The following is a 23,001-nucleotide window of genomic DNA, read 5'->3' as shown; positions in this document are numbered from 1 at the left end:
TGGCACGTGTGCTTTCGGGAAGTAAAATGTCACCCTCTAAGTGTGATAAGTCCACATGGGGATAGGAGTGTCTATTGATCTTATGAAGAAAGGAATTGATATTTTCAAGGGGAATTTTGGTTTCAGGAGTGTATAAGTCTGAATAAAATTGTTTGAAACAATGTAGGATATTGTTGGGGTGAGTAAGGGTCCTCTTTGTCCGTAATGTGTGAAATGTAAGTTCTTTCCTTTTTAGTTTTAAGATAAGATGACAATGAACTACCACCCTTATTTGAGGTTTGATAGATTTTGGCTTTGGCCCTCACTACGACCCTTGCGGAAATCGACCGACCGGACCGCCATAGCGTAAATAGCGTTTCCGCCATTGCACGACGGAGCAAAGTGCGGCTCATTCCGACCCATCGGGCACGAGCACCACGCCATGGCGGAAGTGCAAAGTCCGCGATGGCGGAAATGTCCCCAAAACGCCCCTCACCGCCGTCGTACGGCGACCTAGGTGCAATACCGCCACCGGACATAGCGGTCACCGCAAAGAGCGGCAATCGGAAAATACGGTGACCGTAAATATACGGAAACGGAAGCAAAAACATGGGCCCGGAACGGGAAAAAGCACGCCGTACACCTATAAAATCAGAACATTCACACAACCATTAAAAATACTACCCTGAGAGACATCCCAACCCGACATCCACCCTAGTGAAACCAAAACAATGGGAAAAGTAGCAAAAAAAGCGTGCGACCGCAAGCGGCAGGTCCACTTCTCACGTGAGGAACTCACGGTGCTCACAGAGACCCTCCAGGAGAATGCTGCCGTCGTCTTCTCGACGGAAATGACCAGGACGGCACTTGCGAACAAGAAGGCCATATGGGCCCTGGTGGCACAGCGGGTAAGTGCGGTGGGGACCGCACCCCGCAACCCACAGCAATGCAGAAAGCGATGGGACGACCTGCGGATCCGCGTCCGTAGCATACTTTCTGCCAACCGAAACATTGCCACAGCTACCGGGGGAGGATCGGAATCACCCATCAAGCTGACCCCCTGGGAAGAAATCTGTGCCTCCACCATTGGAATGGAGACCATAGAGGGAGTCGGAGGGATGGAGAAAGGAGTGCAGACATCCGAAGAATCAGGTAGGTGGCCCAAATAAAACTATGCTAAAACCACAATGTCCAATCATGTGAAGTACCATGTGTCCACATAGTGCAACAGAAACACATGTCCAGGAGAACGTCCACTTACATTGGCCTGATAGCGGACATTAAAAGTCCATTTAAATAAATAAATAATTAAAATTCCTAAAAACACCCTCTACACGTGCAGCAGGCACTCCCTAACTGCAGGCTGCAATACAACTGCACCCTCAATCCACACAAAAATGAAACTACCTCCAAGGCCCTGACCCAAATCACCCTCAGGTACCACCCCAATGCATGTGATACATTGCCATTCCAATTTCCACAGACCCATTAATAACGCTCGGCCTCCTTTACTCCACCACAGGGTCCGATTCAAACGACGAGCTCCAGGACACCCCTACCAGCACACCTGCAAAGAGGGCCAAGACCAACGGCCAAAGACCCTCCACCTCAGCTGCATGCATCAAGACACGGCTGCAGCACAAATCAAGTGGCAGCACACAGGAGGGGACTTCAACAGGCACCCCAGCAGCCAGCATGGCCACACCACCACCACAGGCCCCCCCAATGGATGCCACAGAAGGCACTGCTTCTGGTGGCAGCAGCACCATAGGTGACACTGCATTAATGGCAGCATGCTCCGACACAGAAAACTGTGATGTCGATGTACGATCCATCCATGACCTGTCTCAATCCCCCTGTTTGTTTCATCCCGTACAACATGAGGATACCACGCAGGGGCACTCAGAAGACGACGACTGGCCATCCCCCACAAGCCCTGTGTCAAGGCAACATGAGGTGATCAGCCCCTCTGTGACACCACCGCAAATGGCCATGGCCCAGCAGAGGCAACAGTCCCTCGACCAGGTGATCGAGCAACAGCAGCAACTGGCCACGCTCCTCAAGGAGCATGCTGATGAATGTGGGGGTACCAAGGCAGCCATAGAAACATGTACAGAGACACTAAGGGCAGAAATGGAGAGAAGCACCGAGAGCCTGAGAGAACAAATGGAGAGAAGCACCGAGAGCCTGAGAGTACAAATGGAGAGAAGCACCGAGAGCCTGAGGGTGGAACTGCATGCGACGTCCAAAGACGTATGTGCTGAACTTGCCGCTGTGCGCCGTGTGCTCACTGAGCTCTCACAAACCCTTAGGGACATGCATGGACGTGAGCAGGCAGAGACATCATCCGTTGCAAGTTCCGTCCAGGGCAGCCCCCAACGTAGATCTGGGAGGAACCTGCGCTCCACAGGCAGGGGTGCCCCTGATACCCGGAGAGGGGGCTTGCAATAGCGTCTGCCCACTGACAATGAGCATCTTTGGACACTGGTGTTCGGGGGGGAGGTAGGAGGGTGGAGGGGGTGTGTTGGGCTCACTTGGGTGGCGGGTCGATAGGGTGTGTAACACAATTTCACATATGCTATAAACATTTCACAATCATCCAATGAGATGTGTGGACATTGATCTTTGTGTACGAGGCCATCATAGGCGTACAGTCCATATTGTGCATGTTCGAGACACACACAGTGCCACAACTCCCGTGTCCATGTATCAACCACCAGGCGTGAGTGCTAGAAGCATGAATCTATGATAATCTGACGAATTTCACGGCCCTCCTGTGCCTCGCGGACTCCTTCCGGTTCTGCCACATCCCCACCCACATCATGACCATATTCTGGTGCTTGCAGTTCTGCGTCAGGGGGCATGGGCACATTTCTACGTATGCACATGTTGTGTAGCATGACACATGCCATGACCATTTTAGCAACCTTCTCATGGCGGTACAGGAGTGCCCCGCCAGACCTGCTGAGGCAGCGGAAACGAGCCTTCAGTAGGCCGAATGCCTGTTCTATGACTACACGGGTACGTGAGTGGGCATGGTTGTAGTCCTCCTCATGCTGGTCCTGTGGGTTCCGGAGTGGTGTAAGGAGCCATCTCTTCAGTGGATACCCGGCATCACCTGTATGTGGACAATAAAGGATGTTTGAGGAATGACATTGCTACGTAAGCACCCCCCCCCTTCCTGGCAGGTCATTGCCGCATCACATACCCCACATTATCATGCATGAAATGAGACTCACCGAGTAGCCAGGATCTGTTCCCTGCATGTCGCTCCATGTAGCGTGGTATTGTAGAGTTCCGTAAGACCATGGAATCATGGGTTGATCCAGGAAATCGGGCATAACAATGTGTAATGATCCCGTTTTAGTCACACACCATTTGTACATTAAGAGAATGATATTGTTTTCGGTTGCGGTACTGGGCCTCCATGGCATGTGGGACAACCAATTCCACATGGGTGCAGTCGATGGCACCAATGCAACCCGGTATGCCGGCAAGTGCATGGAATCCCACTTTTGTGTTGGTAATTTCCTGCTCCGAGCGTGGTAGAGAGATGTAGTCGTCTGCGTGCTTCAGAGGGCATCGAGCACTTGCAATAGTGTCCGTGAGAACAGTGGCTGTGATATGCCATGCAACTGTCCGACTGTGTGCTGGTAGGTGCCTGTGGCCAGGAAGTGGAGTACAGACACCACCTTCAGTAGGGGTGGGATGGCGGTTGGGATATCTATCATGCTGACAAGGTCAGGGTGTGTCATGTCCACAATGGCGGTTATGGTGTCCCGGTCCAAACGGTAGAGGGTGTGGATCTGCTCATCAGTGAGGTTGAACGGATGTGCTCGGAGGCGTGGGATTGCGGGCTGCCAGCGTGGTGGTAGTGGCTGTGCTGGTGGGCCTTGCTGGCCCTGCCTTGCCCTCCTCCTCCTCCTGCGTCTCCTCTGTGCGGCCGGTTGTTGTAGTAGTTGGTGTTCGTCTTCTTCTTGAAGTTGGAGTACTTGCAGTGCTATCAGGTCCCCCAGGCCCAACATCGCAAGTCCTGCCGGCAGCATTTTGGAGTGGGTGTGGTTGTGGGAGGGGGTTGGGTCTGCAATTTATGTGTTTCCAAGCTGCATAGCCTCCACCTGTGGTGATTCATTCCACCTGTGCAAGCTGCAATCCTCTTTGGGCGAGCACGTCCCGCACACAACGCTGCAAATCGACGCATGGCATCTTGCTATTACAATCATGTATTTCATCCCGATGGCAGTGAGATATCGCTTCATATGTTGATTTCTGCTATGCTCCCATTGTTTCACATACTATATTCGCTGTCGGGAACAAACTTGTGAAGGGTCAGTGGAATGTAGTACTCGATTAACGGTGGACCCTCATGCAGCTCTGTACCGCGGTTCACCGACGGGCGGGGCGTCCCATTTGTGAGTGTAGCCAGTTGCCATTTTCACACACAGCCGCACTAGATGGATTAATTTGTGATTTCAAGCGGCCACAGATGCCTTTTCGACGTGATGTTGCAAATGAGGGATTCGAAGGACGGCGCTTTCGGTTTTCAGCTAGCGGCGAGGAGATGCCCACAGGTCTGACTGCGAATATAACGTTCTATTGTTCAATGTCCTTGGGACAGGGGCCATGGCGAGGATGCAATGATTGATATGAATAGTTTGGGATGCGCAATAGCGAAGTGGGCGATAAGGCCGGACGTTCCCAATTACATGTTGCTTCACAACACTGGAATTACGGGCTGGGGCACAGTGGATTTTGCAGGCTGCATTACGCACAGACTCAATGGAAGTTTCACATGTCATGTGAGTATGGAAGCAGGCGTTTGTGATAGTGTTTTCACCTCGATATAGATAGTTATGATTCGCTAGTGGTTTTTGGTTGGTGATGATCCTTTGGAGTGGGCTAGCATGCATATGGCTGTGGATTTGGTGTGATCATTGAAGTGAGTAATTCAAATGTAGTTCTGATGGCCATACTATTCTTTTTCATTTCGTTTGGGTGACAGGTATCTCCTCCCCTTTTGCCACTGCCATCTGTATGCCACTCCTGCAGATGGATTTTACTCCCGACACCTGCTGCTTCGTGTTAATCAGTGGAGCAGCATTACGATCTTATGGGACGATCGCCAATGGGCCACATGCCCTTACGCAGTACTAGTGGCTAGGAGCAACATTTCGGCCTTTCAGCTGGACTAGTGCCTCCCTATTGGGACGGCCCTGCGGGTCGAGGCGCTTCCATGTTGCCTTTTCGTACGAGAATGTAGCCCCTGTGTGCCATGAGGGTACAGGGCGTTACACAAGAAGTAGCTGGTCATTTATTGCGGATGCAGCCCACAATGGTGAAATGTATTTTGGAGTTCATGGCCTGATGGCTGTATGGGCTTGGTGAATTTGTTGTGCATTAAATTCCTATTCTGATATGAACCGTGTAGCGTTCTTCTTTGCAGGTGATGTGTCATATTCCTATTTGGGGAGCGATGTATTGTGAGGAGATCTGCATTGGGTTCCAGCTTCGGAGTATAGTTGCGTGGTACTGTGCTGGGCGCGTTTGCCTACGAAGCCCAGTGAGGTCAGGGATGAGGGCTGCCAATGTGACTGTTTTGATGATGTGATGCTCAGGGGCGGGGGAATGGCTTTTGTGTGACAGATGCCGGTCAGCCAGTTGGATTGGTGGTATGATGTGATTATCAGAATATGGCTGGTCACAGGTGCCTGTGTTTGCGTGCGTTTCTTGGAGGGAGACTGAGGTCATGTCCATTTGTGTGGCTTCTGTATTCGTGCCATCTGTGCCCTGCAGCTTCCATTGGCCCCTCTTGAGATTCATTTGTTCGTTGGCAGGCATGGATGACTTGTACTTTTCACTGGTTGCATTGTGTGGCTTCATTGCACCTACGGGGAGTTGTACAATGTGGCCAGGGAGCGGTGTACAGGCACTCAGTAGGGCCGTTTACGGTTGGTTCGCGATGCCGTACTTCTCACCATGGCGGAATGGTACTTTCCGCCGTGCTTGATGGCGTTAGGTGCATGTCCGCTGGGGTCAGAATTCGCGTACCGTTGCGCCATGGTGGTAATTGCGGTTTGGATTGGCGCGCGCGCGCGTACTTGGTGCAGTTAGCGTTGGCGTTCACTGCGGTGTCGCTAATGGCATCGTACTTTGCGGTGACGGGTCATAATCGCACCGAGCGCTATTCGATGGCGGTATTGCATTTCCGCCATCGTTTTTCGATTTCCGCCAGGGTCGTAATGAGGGCCTTTGTATTTAAGTAAGGTACCTGCTGCTAATTCAGTAAGTTCATTGTTGATTTGGAAACATAAGGCCAGAACCGGGAGAACATTTGTAGCACTGGAATCACAGTAATAATGTTTCTCAGCGATTAAAAGTTGGTTATAAAGCTCATCAAGATGTTTTTTATGTATCTTATTTTTTTTTCCAGAGTATGCCATGATGTGACCTCTAAGCGCGGCCTTAAACGCGTCCCAAATATTAACTACAGAGTTGTCACAATCTGGATGATGGTTTCGAGACGTCATCTAAGATAAAGGAAGTGCATACCTGGGCATGATCAGAAATAATGATATTAGACATCGTAGAGTCAATAATAGTACCCGTGAGAGATTTGGAGGAGAGGATGTAGTCCAGGCGAGAGATTGTGTCATGTGGGGATGAGTGAAATGTATATTCTAAATGTGTGGGGTTTTAGACAATTTAAACATATATTTAGACTTGCGATCTAGGAACGGGTCTATAACTTTATTGGCATCTTCACATACAATAAGATTGGTAAAGTTATTTTTGAAAATCATTTGCTGCATGGAAACCCAAAAGCCAGTGTCGGGTATGGTGGGAGCATAGACGTTGTGGATGGAAACATGAACTGAACCAAGTAAAAGCTTAACCCAAACCCATCGTCCATTGGTGACAGCACCTTGATCCTGAATAATGAATGGTAATTTCTTGCTGAGGAGTATAGCAACTCCATTTTTCTTATCCACCGCAGGACTTGAAATAACGTCTTTGATCCAGAGGGACTTAAACTTCATTGCTTCCGTATTAGATAGGTGAGTTTCTTGTATGCAAGCAAGTGATGGTTTGAGTCTATTGAGGTGGGAAATTATCTTACTCCTCTTGATTGGGTTGTTGCAGCCCTTGACATTCCAAGTTATGCACTTAAATACCATTGAAACATTTACGCAATACCAGAGTGTGATGAGCAGAACTAGAGCAATGAGAATCAGTGGAGCATTAATATGACTGAGACATTCCATAACAGGCTTAGCACATGATAGGGAAACACATGAGGATAGAGGCAAGGGGAGGGGAAGTCTGATCCGCGTCTGCCAACTCAAATAAAAAAAGTGAGGAAAAAGCCTCACATTCAAGAAGCATAGAGGCAACAGCATATGTGGTATTGCAATGACAAGGAGTTCGGATCTTGAGGAGGAAAAAGGCGAGCAAAAAGAATCTGAAGGGAGTAGGTAATACCTACAGAGCCATCAAACGGAAAAAGACGACTCATAGCAGGAGATGGACGCAATAACCGCGCCCGTCTCACCAGTTTTGAAGCATGACATTTTTGACGACCGTAGATGAAGTCCCGAGAGGACATAGGAACCGAAACCTCATGTTGCTGAAGAGGAAGAGGGAATAGCTGGTGATGATGTGTCCATGCCTTCCGTCTTGATGGAGTGAATGTAAGCTTTCAGATCAGCCGGATCATCAAACATGGCAGTACGACTCTCGTGTGTGACTTTGATGGAGCAGGGGTGATATGAACCATATCTAATGTTGAGCTGCTTCAATGCAGGGCAGAAGGATAGAAATTCCTTCCTACCGAGAGCGGTGCTTCTTGTGACATCTTGAGAAATATGCAACTTGCTTCCACGCCAAGTCAGAGAATTTTTCTCCTTCGGTGTTGAGATTATTAGCTGGAGTTGAGAGAATTCGAGCACATAGAATATAAGAGCTAGTGGAGGAAGGTGGGGGATGTGGTATTTCTTAGTGGACCTATATGGTGAGCATGTTGAATATTAAACGAAGATTCCATTGGCAGATGAAGAATGGCAGGTAACAATTTTTGTAAGAATGCTGTAGGGTCTGTACCTTCGCAACCCACAGCCAGGCCTAAAATCCATAGATTGTTGCGCCTACTTCGATTTTCCAGGTCCTCATTATGTTTCTGGAGGTCTTTGAGATTTTTTTCCAGGTGAGCCACCGTTGGGGACAAATCTTCCGTAAGACCTACCCTTCTTTCCACCTCCTCCATTCTATCTTTGAAACCTTTTGATCTGTCATCCAATTGTTGAAGTTTTTGATTAGTGGTCTCGATAAAGGGCTTAAGTGCTCTAATTTCTTGTAGAATGGCCTCAATAGCTGGATCTGTTAGGCAAAGCGGGGTGGTGAGTTGCTTTTGCCCTTTTTAGATTAGTTGAGGAAAGGGTGGTATCCTTGGTGACAGGCGTGGCTTTTTGATTAGTTTTGCTGGTTGCCATTATGCCAAATAGGAGGTGTTGAGGTAGGGAACTACAAGTAGAGCAGTGCTGTTGTAATGATGCTAGGCCGTAGGGTCTAAGAAAGGTAAATAGCACAATAAAGTGGGAGGTTGGGAAGAGAAATCAGACAATATATTATGGTTGTGCCAAAATGATTGAAGATTGGTCGAATATCGTAACTTTGTATTGACAGAATCTTAAGCAAAATTTTGCAATTCCCTAATAGCCACTTGCGAAAGTATTCTGTTCTTTTTTTGTTTGACGGAAGCACATTTATTTTAGTTGGGCTGCGGAGCCTTGAAAGTAATGTACGTTTTCTTAATGTGTAAAAGCACATCAATCTCTAGCAACATGCAATCGTTTTGCTATTTGACTTCGGTGTGCTGTGACCGCAATGATATTTTCAATCACAGAAGGAAAGAAAAGCCGTATTGCCAATTGAATTAATGTGCAGCATAAGCAATAATAAATTCTGCCAGCATGGAAGAAGTAGTCATGTTGCAACACAATTTCAATGTGCAGAGATAACAACAATGTATTCCGCCTCACGAAGAAAGGAGAGTCTTAATGCCCATTAATCAAATTTACTGTGACATTGATATTTTTGACTTTGTGCAGATACGAGAGATGTATTGTTAAAAAACATGCAATGTGATGATTCCACAGTAATATATTAGAACTTAACACAGAAAGGATATCTTTCATTAGTCAGGCACAAGTATTTGATGTACCTAACTGGATGCACAACGTTGCAACAGCTGCTGAAGAGTCAAAGTCTGCCAGGAGGAGGCGGTATGGTAGAGGAGGTGTACTTGCGTGGGCAGGGCGCTGAACCTCTCGTCACGTTGCACGGCTACCACGGAAGGCAGCAGTCTCATAAATGATTTGACACCGTATGCAGAGCTGCAGGATATCGGCGAAGGGCATGAATTCCAGGTAAGAAGACAGGAGTTGAATGTCCACACCTCTGGAACATGAATACGCCAAGTAACGAGGTCTGTTGTTGAATAAAACTTTGTATTTAGGTAGTGGTGAGATGGAGCAAAGGGTCTAAGTGGCCATCTTGCTCTGTGATAGGTGACGCCCCCCTTCAGAGGCAATCTGGATCACCCATATTGAATCATCTTTTTATGGCCAAAATATGGTTCATCCTATGACAGCTACCCTGCTAGACAACCTAGGGTCCTTGACTGGCTTTGAAGAAGAAGATATTGCTAAAGTGATTAAGAGATTAAAATCCTCTAGAAAACCTGAACCAGATACTATTCCAAATGTGGTGTTTAAAAAAACTACTTCTCTGGGCAGGGACTCTGGCATTCTGATTTAGGAGGATTTTGTCAACTGGTGTAAATCCTAATAGTTGGAGGGAGTCTATATTGGTGCCCGTCTACAAGGAAGGCAGAGGACTTCACCCTCCAACTATAGGCTTCTCATCGTGCGCCACACCAGTGCTAAGAATTTCGCCTCATTGCTTTAAAAAGAATTAAACAAATGGGCTGATGAAATGGGAAGCCTGAACAAGTTTCAAACAAGAATTTGCAGGGCACACAGTACTGTACATACTAACTGTTCACTCTATTATTTGTTGGCTCAAGCAACTTCCTGTACACAAAAGCTTGACATGTGTTTCATAGACTTCTCTAAAGCACTCGACAGGGTTTGATGTCAGAACCTATGGAAAAAACTGTCGCAATGAGGTCTTGATCCCACACATCGTCACTGCATTAAAGCTCTGCATAGTGACACAAAGGTATCCATTTGTCTGGCCCAGGGATTGGTAGCGAGCCAGCATCATTACGAATGTACGCTGACAATACCGTAATTATTGACTATACGCAAGTTAGACTGCAGCGTTCTATTAATGCCCTATCTTCCAATGCAGTATCTAACAACTTGGACATTGATGTGCGCAAAACAAATGTCATTGTGATTGGCAGCAAACCTAAGCATAATTCTTCATTTATGGCCATGTAGTTATGGTTAAGTTGCTGTTTCCATAGGAAGAGCTCTTTTTGGGCGGCTCATAACTCAGCTCCCCCTGGACGAATCCTTACCAAAATGTGCAAAAAAAGTATGTGGGCCACTCCAAAGTTTGGTAAGGATTCGTCCAGGGGGGGCAAAGTTATAGGGGGGGTCCGAAAACATATTTTTTTCCCATAGACTGGACAGAATGGGGCAAAAACTTTGCGCACAGCTACAGGCCAAACCACTGGACGGATTCTCATCATTTTTGTGGCTGGGGCAGGGGCTTGTTCCCCAAGGCGTGCTTTTGTACATTTTGTGAGAAATCCTACTGTAGTTTCCTTTAAAACGATCAAAAAGTAGGACTCTAAGAATTAGTGATATCTATGTCCGCTCCACGGTCCCACTTCCCTGTTCGATCAGTGGAGCATATTTCTATTGGCTAATCTATGGCATGCTGCACGTCAAGATGTTGCGCTTTCACCGATTGGTTCTGCCGCAGTGTCAAGTGCGTACCATTCTTTTGATACGTCCGCCATGGTAATTTAGTTTTTGTATTGTGCGCCGGAATCCCCGCAAACAAACCCTTATGGAACACTGTGTCGAAAGGTAAGCATTACTTATATGTGGCAGTAGAAAGTGAAACAGTGCTTTATTCTTGTTACCACTATCGTACCGTGCAGTGAAACTTGGTAGGCAATGTACGATAAGTCCTTACTGCGTCTATGTAAGAAGCCACCACCAAAAGTACTGCAGTTAGACTGGCGTCCTATATTTTGGAATCTGAGGCAGCCACCTGCACGGTTTCGTAAACACAGCGCGTCTACACGTGGTCGGGAGTAATGGTTCTCATGATTGACTGCTGATATGTTGTTGCAAAATGAGAATGTATTTGCGTTCGGAGTGAAGGTCAGTTCATTTTATTTCATTTTTTCAGTAGGCGCTCAGTATGGTCGCACATGTATAAAGCCTCATAAGGGTCAATTGTTTTTCGACCTTGACGTACAGGGAACGGAGACAGAAAGAATGTAGGGAGTCACAGTTTGTGAAACATTCCCTTTGATAAGTTATGCTTCAAAAAGGTTTGTGAAGCACATGAAATATCAGTTCCCAAGGACGTCTTCTTGCAAACAACTACTGTGTGACTGTGGAGGCCGAAATTGAGGCGCTGCATATAATGTAAGCTTATTTTTGAGGCCTGTACACCAAACTGCCATTATTTACTAGTCTGAAAAATTATTACTAGTAATGTATTTGGAAGTTTGTGTGCCGTTGAAATTTCAGATTGCACATTACCGCCGTCTGTACACTGTCACTATAATTTGTCATGTCATCTTTGATATCCTGGGTGTTAGTCTTAGCAGTGTACGGTGGTGGCGCGAGATATGGTTGCTTAGCTGACATAAAAGAAAGGGGCTAAAGATGTGATGGCGTCAGTGATGGCATCAATGACATGTGTGGTGGCATCTTTTATGTTCGGGGTGGTAGTGGTAGCAGTGGAGAGTGCTGATGGGAAAAATGGGTGATTAGCTTACCATAACTTCTGAATTTCAGGGGTTTTTAGATTTTACTTGTAATCATAACATCCTTTTTACAAAGTTTTTGTACAGAACGGCATAGGTTTTTAATAGGGCATCTTAACCATACCGTCCCTTTAACAAAGTTTTTTTTGTACTATTGGACTTCGCTTTGCGGTCCTAACCAGCGTACCCCTAGTATGGTGAGTTTATCTCACCCTGTAGTCTTAGGAAGTGGCTACTAATAAAGCGTTTTGTAGCCAGCACAGGAAGAAACAATCTGGAATGCCTCATAAAAATCTACTGTACTGGCATTATCCCAGGGTTGACTTATGGACTTGAACTACTCTGAATCGCTTGTGGGCTGGCTGGACATGATTGAAGGGAAAATGCTAAGATCTGTTCTAGGTGTAACTACTGTTACCCCGGTGGAGGCACTTAGATGCAAACTAAGCCTCTACTCGCTCAGATCCAACTGGCTCATAAAATTATGTATATTGTACCTATCACTATTAATGATCACACCTGATAGTAACACTCTACTAGGTCTCATTGTGTCTAAGTTAGGCAGAGAATACCCCAATCCCGCCGTAATATGGATTTCCCAGTGTATAAGATACAGGAGATGCAGGATTTCATAAACCAACTTAAAAAAGAAGACCTGGGCATGAGATGGGGCAGACAGTATTCACAAGTTAAGTAAAAAGGCGATACTGTGAATACAGTTATGAAGGTTTTAACATAGATTGTCCCTGTTCCTATTTGCTCAAAATCTGTGATAGGAAAATGAGGACGTTTATTTCCTATCTGCGGTTAAACATTCTGCTTACTTACGAGTTTATCGGAAGCTGGTCTGGAATACCCTAAGAAGATAGATTATATAGGCTATGCCATTGCACAGTGGAGACTAACCACCACATACTGACACAATGGGGTCATTCCGACCCTGGCGGTAAGGGGTTAATGGCGCCATCAACCCCTTACCGCCCTATTATGAGGTCTCCTCGCGGGACCCGGTAGGGACGCCTGGTAAAACCAGGTGCCCTTAGCGGGTCCCACGAGGACACCAGCATGCTAACAACGGGCCTGTTACTAACTGGGCCGTTGTTAGCATGCTCCCCATTCCCATTGAGCCCTATGGGGGCTTGAATGGGAATGGGGAGGTACTGGGTCCGGGTTCCTTGAATGAGGAATTACCGGGTCATCCCAGGTTGGAATGGCCCTGTAATTCCTCATTCGAGGAACCCAGACCCGGTATCGCCCCATTACGGTACTGTATGGTACCTCGTAATGACCCCTAATATCCGCGTCTAGCTAATCAATATCTGAAGGCTTATCAAGCATTTGTTAGTTGTCCCGCTAATATACAGGGAGACCAATTTTGTAGTTATTTGTGTGGTGCTACCTCATTGGTCATTACTCGGGTGGGGTTTTACGCATGTAAAGGTTGTACGCAGTGAATGGAGGACAACAAAGGGGCAACGTGCTGGTCTTGGAAGCAAGACCATGCAGAACAACAGAGTTTTGAAGCCCGGATTCGTGCTTAGAAACCAAACTCATGTTGAGTAAGTTGATGTTGCTTGCGGGGCCTGTGGCATAAGGATAATGAACTGCATTCACACGTAGGGCATTATTAAGTGGGTTTAGTAGTTTTTATATCAATGTATTCTTGAAACATAACCTTTTTTCGAATAGTGTTCTCGTGGCATGTTTTCTAAGTATTGTATCTATCCACAAGTATACTGATCAAATGAATTGTGTATATTGTGAATCTAGGGAGTTTATTGATTTTATTTTGTATGGCGTATCCTTTGTTTTTGATCACTTTGGATCTGTTTTTATCTCTTCCTTCTGGATTGTAAATGCAATAGTTTAATAGGGTTTAACGTTTTTTATTAACCAAATGCACTGTAAATAAAATAAAAAATAAAACCATTGAGGTACTGCAGTGGAGTATAAAGCTGCTACTGCCACTTTAAAGAATCAGACTCCGAAGTTTACACAGAAATCAGTTGGTTGGTTACTATGGGGCACACAGTGCTTTTGCAACGTAGATGGGCCACGGCAGCTTACCAATTTGCAATGTGCAAACATCCGTTTTGCATCCTTGGTTTGGGAGAAGCCACAGAGGGTTGAACAGACACAGATTCAGTCAGCCCCTCTCACAAAGCTCAGCATTGGCCTATAGTTGTGCATGAATGCACTGGCAAATTCCAAGATGACAGATCAACCTTTTAAAGGATAGGTGCGCAGGGAGAAGGGAGAAAGGACTAGGAGAGTAAGTGCAGGCACATCTGGGCACATCCGGGCACAGGATGTTCAGGCAAGTTACCAATTTCTTGACCTGAAATATTAAAACACTCTGCTGCAAGTTCTTACACTACACTATCTGGTGAAGGGAAGAACCCCCTACAAAAGCCTGAATGTTGAACAGTCTAGTGGGGGAGTTTGTAGTGGAGGGGCAGTGAGTGGAGCAGCAGAGGAAGTAATGAAGCAGGAGGAGTTGTCAGTGCAGTAGGTGTTGGAGGTTCAGGAGTAGTTGGCTTTGTAGGAGGATTTGGAGGTGATGGAGGTTTTGGAGGTTCAGTCAGATTTGGAGTTGTAATAGGAAGGGATGAACGATATCTCAGGGGCAATGCGTGTCTTGGAAGCGAATCTACGCAGCACACCACAGTTTGAATCCTGATCCCATGCTTAGAAACCACTCCTGGTATTAAGCGTGTTATAAATAGACAATTATAAGTTATCATGTGGAGTCGGTGGTGCAGAAGGAGTTGTTGGTTTAGGAGGAGATGAAGGTGTAGAGGTGTAGGAGGAGTAGAGGATCAGGAGGACTTGGAGGTGCATTAGGCATTAGGGGTGCTTGGAGTTTTGAAGGTGCAGAAGGAGTTGGTTATAGTGGCAGCTGGTACTGCAGGAAGAGTTCATTTGCAGCAAGAGTCAGGTGTACTGGAGTAGGTGAAGAAGCAGGAAAATAGAAGACTGCTGGAGAGGGAAAGATTGAGAAGTTTGAAGGTGGAAATAGAGGCAATTGAAGAACAGGTGACAAAAGAGGAGGAGTGGAAAGGGGACCGTGGGAAGTCCCTTGGAGATTGAGGAAGAGTGCCAGACAAAGTAAGACAGCAGAAGCTACATTTTTGTTGTGGCTGAAGGATGCACTAGCACATGGACGGACATTGGAAGGCAGCCAGATTGATTGAGGGTTAGTGACAGAGTTTAGCATGAGGCCCAGAGACATGAGTTAGAATGAGATTGGCAATTCCGGAGTGAAAGAGTTGTCAGGATGTTTGTGAGCTCTGGACCTTAAACAGCAAGTTGAACTAGTACCACACAAGTCAAATAGACATCAACCAGACTACCTCATCTCTGGGAGACACCATGGAACCTGCTGAAGAAGAATAACGAGCTATGGCCAGAGTGACTGAGACATCTTGGCAATGTTATCCATACAGTGAAAGGAAGGCCAATGATCCACAAGGATATCAATCACATTAACAACATTAGAAAAAGGATTTTGAATGATGCCAGAGAGAGACACAGTCCAAAGCTAGAGTCTTTTGTGCCGTGAAAATTTACTATGAGTGACACTCTGGAGAGACCTGGGAAGAGACTATTTGCAGTAGACATTTAACCTTTGAGAACATCAAACAAACTGACTTTTGAAACTTGACCAACCTGTCAGGTTGTGATGCATGGCAGACATATTAGGAACAGAGGAGGAGGTCAAAGGACCCTTCATCCGCCCACAAAAATTTAGTAGACTTTCAGGAGAGACTAGGTGAGAACCTATTTTGGACTTAACCTTTATAACACAAGAAACCAATGGTAATTGCCAAATACATCACTATTCTGTCAAAAGACTTGGGGCCTCATTACGAGTTGCCCGGTAAAACCGGGTTCATTACCGGCATGCCGGAATGAGCGGGTCCGTGCTCGAATGAACCCACTAATAGCAGGTGATTACGAGTGCGCGAGCACGCGCATTAACCCATGCCGGTAGTGGCAAATCCGCCATGCCGGTAACGGGCCACCAACCCCCCTATACCGGCATTGCGGGTACCACCCATTCCGTAACAGCGTCATAACAACCACTAAACACTGGCACGGTACGGTATTACCGTGGTCACAAAAAAGGACCCGGAAATTACGTCATCGCGCAGGAACGGGAAATGAGCCGGCGGCCATCTTTAAAAACACAATCCATTGCCATCCTCCATAACCACCACTACACTCGTGTTGCTGTGTGCCACAACTGAAGCAGGATGTCGAAGGCCACCAGTAAATCCTCCCAAAGGAAGAGGAAGCAGCGTTTTTCTGATGCTGAACTCACTATGCTTGCTAATACCCTCGAACAGCATGCAGACACAATCAGGAGCACAGACCTCAAGCATGCGGCCCAAACCAAAAAAAAACAGGTCTGGCAGGAGGTCGCTCAGAGGGTGTCGGCAGTGGGGAGCACCCCAAGGAGTGTACGTGACTGCCAGAAGCACTGGGACGACCTCCGCCTCTGGGTCAGGAAGATCCTGGCGGAGAACAGGAGGGCCGCAATGGCGACAGGCGGTGGCCCATACTCCCCTGTGAAGCTCACCGCATGGTAGGAGACCGCAAGTGCATTCATTGACCGGAATCCATAGAGGGAATAGGAGACCAGGAGTTTGGCGCTGCAACTACCACAGAGGAAGGTGAGTGAACCATCACATCCACGTATACCAAAACATGATGTGGCACAAGTGATGTGGAAGTTAGACTATGCAAGGCAATGCATGTTTCAAGGCTACATCAACACATCCATAGAATAATGGCACACCCTGCACCACACGCATGCTGAGTGAAAATCCCAATCCCAACTGAGGTGCAACATGACCAAACCATGCCCATGGGACCCACCACACAGACACCAAACAATGCTATGCCACCTGCCATGCATTGATTGCCAACATGTCCCCTCAGTACACCAAATGCCACACACCAGAAATGAAATGATGCCTGAATGTATGAACATATCACACCGCAATACATCATAGCTGCCATTTAACAACATCACTGATGACCTGCATCTCTTCTATCTCCCAGGCACCGATGAGGAAGGTGGAACACAGGACAGGGGTGCGAGTACATCCAGTGCACGTAAAGGGACCAGGGCCACCGCCACCCCCGTCCAAGAAAATGCCTGCAGCAACACCCAGTGTGCCACGCAAGGCATCAACCCTGTAGGCAGCACCTGCAGCGACAGAATAGCAGCAGGCACCCACAACAGTGGGAGCCGTTCCGCCAGCCACCACAGACTTTGTGTCCACAGCGGTGGATGATGAGGCTGGAATCATGTCTGGAACACCCACCCCATTCCCCATTGCCAGCCCCCACCCACCTGCGGAGTCTGAGAGCCTGGACGATCCGTGTCTCCATGACTCTGACCTTGGAGAATCAGACATTGGGATCTTCCAGGAGGAGAGTGCCCAGGACGAGGACCCCACGCAGGTGCCTTCCACCACCCTGCCAGCCACCACCCTGCCAGCCACCAGTACACCTTCGAGGCTCGCCTGGCAAGGGTAGAGGCCCGCCAAGAGTCAATGCTGCAAATCATGCGTCAACAGGTTGACGCTGGGAATGAGGCTATGAGGGCCATAGCCACGGCCATTGCAGCCAATACAGCTGCTGTGGAGGCATCTATGTGTGCATTCAGGGAGTGCATGGGGTCACTGACACAGGCCCTTATTGCAAACATCCCGCAAATGCAGCGGCCACACCTTTGGCCCAGCCATGGGACTGACAATAGACACCTCCACTACAACAACCCCTTCCACCTGTGTGCAATCGAGCCCTGTGCAGTTAACGCGGAGGAGCGCACAGCGCTCGGCCATGGCACCCCCAGACCCAAAAGTCTCAAAGAAATAACAGTATGGGCAATGACAATGTGAAGAACTACATTGGTGAAGGGAATACTGTTTGTTGCACACATGGGGACATTTGTGTCATGATCTCTGCTTCCAAAAGGTCAGGGTTTTCCCAACTCCCTTGGAAGCAGATCCATAACCCAGGTTCCGAGTGCCAACCAGTCCCAATTGGGACCTTTTGGACCCAGTCCTGGCGCCAGTGGCACCAGGCTCATAAATATGCCCAGTCCCAGCGCTGGAAGCGCCGGGCTCATAATGCTTGGGTGGACTTACCTGCAGCAGACCATGCTGCTTACTTGCCTGCCAGTTGAGCCTCTGATCCTCTTCTGTTTGGAACTACTTTTCCTGTTGGGTGGGGCTGGAGCCACTCCCTAGATTCAGAACACTGGAACTCTTCTGGAAGGCAGGAACTCTTTTTTTTACCAGGAACTCTTTTCTTACTTAGGCGTGGCTGTGGAAGGAGACACCTAAGCACTACACTGTATTTCCAAGAACGATTATACCTACCCAGCACAGATTTACAGAAAAAAGTAATCTCTTGTTATCACGACTCTTTAATGGAAGGTCATCCCGGTATAGCCAAAACCTCAGAAAAGATCAAGCACTACTTCTGGTGGCCGTCTTGGAAAAAAGATATCAGAGACTTTATAATGTCCTCTGGAGTATGCGCCCAAAACAAGAGTCAAAAGGAAAGACCAGCAGGCCTCTTACGCCCTATTGACATCCCACCTCGCCCTTGGCATACGCTTTCTATGGACTTCATCACCGATCTACCTCCATGCTCCGGATACAATACGATTCTAGTAATCGTGGACTTATTCTCCAAGATGGCGCATTTCATTCCGCTCAAAGGCTTGCCAACAGCAGCAACTCTGGCCCGAGAATTTCTCGAAAACATCGTCCGACTGCACGGTTTTCCTTCGGTTCTAATTTCGGATCGAGGTAGTCAATTTATTTCTCATTTTTGGCGAAGTTGCTGTCGGTCGGCTCAAATTGATGTGAGACTATCGACCAGTCACCACCCTCAGACCGACGGACAAACCGAGAGGACCAATCAAACTCTGGAACAGTATTTACGCTGCATGCTGCAACAAACTGAAAAAACTTGGAAAGATATCCTTTGGATAGCAGAGTATGCCTACAATAACTCTGTCCATTCGGGAACTGGGAAAACCCCGTTTTTTCTTTTGTACGGCAGTCACCCTCGAACCTCGGAGTTGGATCCCCTCCAAGATCTTGAAACACCAGCAGTAGACTACCTGCATTCTACAATCACCCAAGCCTTTAAGGAAGCTGTTTCTCACCTTCAAAGGGCTAAAGAACAATACAAGAAAGGAGCAGATCAACATCGGAAGGAAGCCCCTCACTATCAAGTAGGGGATCAAGTCTGGTTATCCACCAGATATCTATCTCTAAAAGGGCCACGCACATTCAACCCAAGATACCTTGGTCCCTATTCCATCACTACCATAGTAAACCCAGTAGCGGTCAAGTTGGACTTGCCCCCGCACATGAAGATACATCCGGTCTTCCACGTCTCTCTATTAAAACCCGTGCAACCTCAAACCCGACTAACCAAATCTCCAAAACCTATCCTAGTTGATGGAGAACTCGAGTTTGAAGTCAAAAGCATTCTGGACTCCAAGATCTCCAAATCTAAACTATTCTACCTAATTGACTGGAAAGGCTACGGCCCCCAAGAGAGATCCTGGGAACCTGCTGAATATGTCCACGCTCCTCGCCTCATCAAAAGATTTCACCGAACATTTCCTGACAAGCCAAAACCCCCGGAGAAGCCCGGTTTGGGAGGGGCCTTGAGGGGGGGTACTGTCATGATCTCTGCTTCCAAAAGGTCAGGGTTTTCCCAACTCCCTTGGAAGCAGATCCATAACCCAGGTTCCGAGTGCCAACCAGTCCCAATTGGGACCTTTTGGACCCAGTCCTGGCGCCAGTGGCACCAGGCTCATAAATATGCCCAGTCCCAGCGCTGGAAGCGCCGGGCTCATAATGCTTGGGTGGACTTACCTGCAGCAGACCATGCTGCTTACTTGCCTGCCAGTTGAGCCTCTGATCCTCTTCTGTTTGGAACTACTTTTCCTGTTGGGTGGGGCTGGAGCCACTCCCTAGATTCAGAACACTGGAACTCTTCTGGAAGGCAGGAACTCTTTTTTTTACCAGGAACTCTTTTCTTACTTAGGCGTGGCTGTGGAAGGAGACATCTAAGCACTACAGGAGGCTATTTAAACCACACCCGGTGGATGAATCTTGCTTTGCGTTATTCTGCACCCTCTGCAGCAGAACGCTCATCGTGTCTTCTGCATCCGGTCCTGGGCCTAAGGAAAAAGGCTTACCATCCTGAATCCAGTCTTCAGCAACACCTATAAAGACAAGAAAGAACAGGTTAGCATTCTGGCATCTGAAAGGCAAAGGCTTACCTACTCTTCGTGCGCTCCGGAGGTCTTCACACTGCATTCCGGCATCTGAAAGACAAAAGCTTACCAACTCTTCGCACGCTCCGGAGGCCGTCGGCGCTGCATCTCGCATCTGAAAGACAAAACAAGGTGCGTTTAAAGACATTGGGGAACTTTAATACTCACGTGCCATTACTCCTTTCCACATCTAACCCAGTGGGTATCCCGGCACCCTGCAGCTGCTCCGAACTTGTACCTGCAAAATAAAAAGACAGAGCGCTTTGTGAAGCTGGCAACAAGCGCTTACTTACGTGCTTCCAGGCGCTTCTATTCATCACACGGGCTCCATCTTCAACTCACTTCAGCCCGTCATCCGCCATCGCTGGAACCCTGCAAAACAAGAGACATCATTATTAAAGACTTTAAAGACATTTGAGTTACTCGAAACTTACCGTTCGTGCAGTAAACGACGGACAGCAGTCCTCTGAAGTCAAGAGGCCTGCGCTACCTATCCAGTGAAGAAACTGGCTACAGCACCCTGCCCCGAGGCAGATGGAGAGCTCGGCATTCACTTACCTAAGGTGAGAGCGTTAACCTGTGGGGGTCTACAGGAGAGGAGAAGAGGAAAGAGATAGGGACACCCCAATAACCCCAGTTCATTAACCCCGTATTTTCTATCTGCAGACCTCTTACTCTGCACGTCAGGCATACAGGGCACAGAGGTCCAGCCCAAAGAGCCAATCGGGTGCTGCACATCACCTTTGAAGATACGGTAGTCGCCCAGTCAAGACCGGCGCCTCTGCGAGAATCAGGTGAGCGTTACAATTTGGGATCTGTGGGGCGGGTGAGGGAGTTTGTTGGGGTATTTTCTGGGGTTTGTGGGGTGGGTGAGGGAGTTTGTTGGGGTATTTTCTGGGGTTTGTGGGGTGGGTGAGGGAGTTTGTTGGGGGAGTCTGGGAGGGGGAGTGGGCACATTTTTGCAGTTTTAAATAATACACAAGTTGTGAGAAGAAACATCCATGGCTGGACATTGTTATTTTTCATGTGCATCCATTTAATGTGTTACGGTGTTCAGTGCCCAACTGCCAACATTCCCTGTGTGCATGTTCACATTGGCCCAGTGTCTGACTGACACAAGTCTTTCATAGTCCCTGTGTTTCAGAAGTATATTTGAATGTGTGCTTGCCGTACAACATGGCCATCCCGTGCATCACGTACTGGCAGTGGGGCTACTTCACCTCCGTCTCCGTCCTCATTATCCTCACCCGGCCCATGCATGTCAATGTCAAATGACAATAGTACATTTCTCCAGACGCACATGTCGTGCAGCATGACACAGGCCATGGTGATCAGTGCCACCTTCTCAGGCCTATATAGGAGTGCCCCACCAGACCTGCTGAGGCAGCGGAACCGCCCCTTCGACGGGCCAAAGGTCTGCTCAATGACAACACGGGTACAGATGTGCACACGATTGTACTCCTCCTCATGGCCATTCTGCGGGTTAGGCACAGGGGTGTGTAGCCACGGCCTCAAGGGATATCCTCCATCACCTGCAAGCAGATTCAAATAGGTGTGTGTCACTCTGAACTCCCGTAATTCAGGGAGCACAGTCATGCTACCAGCTATTTGGTGTGGCCATGCACATGTCCCTGTAAGCATGAAAAAATGTTATCGAGGTGCAATCTGTACTGTCATGAGGTGTGGTAGTCTGGTTGGCATTCAATGGATGATGCAGGGTGTAATCATGCATGCTGAGGCAGATATGCTGTGGTAGTGCAACAATGTTTTGACTCCAATTCATGCTGTTCATTAATTACTATGCATGGTCACAATGCCCACATAGCCACACTTGCCGTCCTGTTCATTCATGCATTGCTTGCCATCACCATGGTGGCCTGGTTGTGCCTCTTACTTGTTCTCATTGATATGCATTATTTGTGATATGTGGCCCAGTGAAGTGTCATGTACCGTTTGACTGGTTCAGGTCAGGAGTGTTTGGCTCTGCATGCATTCTCCAATCACCGGCTGTTGCCACCCAGGTGCAGTATTGCCCCCCCCTCATGCATCCCCACACATCAGTATCCCAAAGCATGGCCATGGGACGGTTGTGCAACTCACCGTGACAGGGTAGCGTGGAGTTGCGCAGTACTATGGCATCATGTGTGGATCCAGGAAATCGGGCGCAGCAATGGGTGATGATCTTGCTGGAGTCACATACCATTTGCACATTGATGGAGTGGTATTGCTTGCGATTGCGGTACACCGCCTCTATGGCATGGGGGACTACCAATTCCACATGGGTGCAGTCGATGGCACCAACACAATTGGGCATGCCTGCCAGTGCATGGAAGCCTACTTTGGTTTTGGCTATCTCCTGGGCAGTCCGTTTTAGGGATATGTGGGTGCTTGCGTGCTTCAGGAGGGCATCCAGCACTTGGTTCAGCATGCGTGAGAATAGTGGTTGTGAAATGCCATGCAGCTGGCCCACTGTGTGTTGGTAGGTGCCTGTGGCCAGGAAGTGTAGCATAGACACCACCTTCAGTAGTGGGGGGATGGCAGTGCGTATTTGTATGTGGCTGGCAATGTCGTTGTGTATCATGTCCACTATGGTGGTGATGGTGTACAGTCCAACCGGTACACGGTGTGGATCTGCTCAGGGGTTAGGTTGAATGGGCTGGGTCTGGTGCGAGGGATTGGTGGCTGCCTACGAGGTGCAGGTGGCTGGGCTGGTGGTAATTGCTGGGCCTGTCTC

The sequence above is a fragment of the Ambystoma mexicanum genome, chromosome 3q (assembly GCF_040938575.1).
Source record: "Ambystoma mexicanum isolate Mex_15411 chromosome 3q, UKY_AmexF1_1, whole genome shotgun sequence".
NCBI classification, from domain to species: Eukaryota; Metazoa; Chordata; class Amphibia; order Caudata; family Ambystomatidae; genus Ambystoma; species Ambystoma mexicanum.
This window is presented reverse-complemented; position numbering follows the sequence as displayed.